The sequence below is a fragment of the Oncorhynchus gorbuscha genome, linkage group LG01, assembly GCF_021184085.1.
Source record: "Oncorhynchus gorbuscha isolate QuinsamMale2020 ecotype Even-year linkage group LG01, OgorEven_v1.0, whole genome shotgun sequence".
Classification (NCBI taxonomy): Eukaryota; Metazoa; Chordata; class Actinopteri; order Salmoniformes; family Salmonidae; genus Oncorhynchus; species Oncorhynchus gorbuscha.
Window position 1 is genome coordinate 38,509,627 of NC_060173.1, and position 2,654 is coordinate 38,512,280.

The following is a 2,654-nucleotide window of genomic DNA, read 5'->3' on the forward strand; positions in this document are numbered from 1 at the left end:
TCTCATTCCGCTACTGGACGGAGAGTATAGGATAGGGTTTAACAACTCAAGACAAGGTGGAGGAGAGCAGTCTCTCGTCGGAGATCGCATTTATTTGGGGAAATGGCAAAATATGACCTTTTCATTCGACAGGATAAACATATTGTTTTAGTTGATAATAAAACATTACATTTACTTATTACTCAACTTATTACTCAACTTTCTAGCAAGTTAAGGTATAGAGCAGCTAACTAGCTAAAAGCTAGGCTATACTGTATCTAGCGACGTGCACCAAATAATTATTATAAAAAACAAATGTCATTAACAACACAATAAAATAAAATGGGAGACAATGGTCAAAGTATAATTGTCTTCACAGCCAATGTGTATTATTTTTAACATACAATGAAAATAGTTCAAAAACCGCTGCTCTAATGGAACTGAATCTCTGCTACTCTCATAAGGATCATAACTCATGCTTATGGCTTGACATAGATACAGTCCAGCTCTTAACGCTTAAAGGGATTTAGGGATATGATGAGTCTATGGTATTCAACCGGGAGTCTGGGGTCCCCTGGGGGATTTGTGTTTTTTTTCTCAACGTTTTTATGATTATTGCAAGCAACAAGAGAATACATACCTACTACGGTAGAAAATAGAAAATTACGCTCATTGGAGTTAACTACATTCACTGGAGTATCTGACATAGGCTTTGAAAAAGCACCGGTGAACAGGCTACCAGTGCAGCAAGTGTTGCTGGCTGCTGGTAAGCTTTCTTGACTTGGACATACAGTTGAAGTCAGAAGTTTATATACAATTATATTGGAGTCTTTAAAACCCGTTTTTCAACCACTCCACACATTTCTTGTTAACCAACTATAGTTTTGGCAAGTCGGTTAGGACATCTACTTTGTGCGTGACACAAGTAATTTTTCCAACAATTGTTTAGACAGATTATTTCACTTATAATTCACTGTATCACAATTCCAGTGGGTCAGAAGTTTACATACACTAAGTTGACTGCTTTTAAACAGCTTGGAAAATCCAGAAAATTATGTCATGGCTTTAGAAGCTTCTGATAGGCTATTTGACATTATTTGAGTCAATTGGAGGTGTACCCGTGGATGTATTTCAAGGCCTACCTTCAAACTCAGTGCCTCTTCCCTTGACATCATGCGAAAATCAAAAGAAATCAGCCAAGACCTCAGAAAAATAATTGTAGACCACAACTCTGGTTCATCCTTGGGAGCAATTTCCAATTTTCCTGAGCCGTCATACCGCTCAGGAAGGAGACGCGTTCTGTCTCCTAGAGATGAATGTACTTTGGTGCGAAAAGTGCAAATTAATTCCAGAACAACAGCAAAGGATCTTGTGAAGATGCTGGAGGAAACAGGTACAAAAGTATCTATATCGACAGTAAAACGAGTCCTATATCGACATAACCTGAAAGACCACCCAGCAATGAAGAAGCCACTGCTTCAGAACCGCCATACAAAAGCCGGGCTACGGTTTGCAACTGCACATGGGGACGAAGGTCATACTTATTGGAGAAATGTCCTCTGGTCTGATGTAACTAAAATAGAACTGTTTGGCCATAGTGAGCTTCGTTATGTTTGGAGGAAAAAGGGGGAGGCCTGCAAGCCGAAGAACACCAACCCAACCGTGAAGCACGGGGGGTGGCAGCAACATGTGGGTGCTTTTCTGCAGGAGGTACTGGTGCACTTCACAAAATATATGGCATCATGAGAAGGAGAATTGAAGCAACATCTCAATACAAAGTTGTGGCAAAATGGCTTAAGGACAACAAAGTCAAGGTATTGGAGTGGCCATCACAAAGCCCTGACCTCAATACTATAGAAAAATTGTGGGCAGAACTGAAAAAGTGTGTGTGAGCAAGGAGGCCTACAAACCTAACTCAGTTACAGTGTGAATAAAGTATGCTCTCTTGAATTCTCTCTTTTTCTCTTTCTTTCTTTTTCTATCTTGGAGGAGCTGAGCCCTAGGACCATGCCTCAGGACTACCTGGCATGATGACTACTTGCTGTCTCCAGTTCACCTGGCCGTGCTGCTGCTCCAGTTTCAGCTGTTCTGCCTGCGGCTATGGAACCCTGACCTGTTCACCAGACATGCTACCTGTCCCAGACCTGCTGTTTTCAACTCTCTAGAGACAGCAGTAGCGGTAGAGATACTCTTAATGATCAGCTATGAAAAGCCAACTGACATTTACTCCTGAGGTGCTGACCTGTTGCACCCTCGACAACTACTGTGATTATTATTATTTGACCATGCTGGTCATTTATGAACATTTGAACATCTTGGCCATGTTCTGTTATAATTTCCATCCGGCACAGCCAGAAGAGGACTGTCCACCCCTCATAGCCTGGTTCCTCTCTAGGTTTCTTGCTAGGTTTTGACTTTTCTATGGAGTTTTTCCTAGCCACCGTGCTTCTACACCTGTATTGCTTGCTGTTTGGGGTTTTAGGCTGGGTTTCTGTACAGCACTTTGAGATATCAGCTGATGTAAGAAGGGCTATATAAATACATTTGATTTGATCTGATTTGAGATACACCAGCTCTGTCAGGAGGAATGGGCCAAAAGTCACCCAACTTATTGTGGGAAGCTTGTGGAAGGCTACCCAAAACGTTTGATCCAAGTTAAACGATTTAAAGGCAAT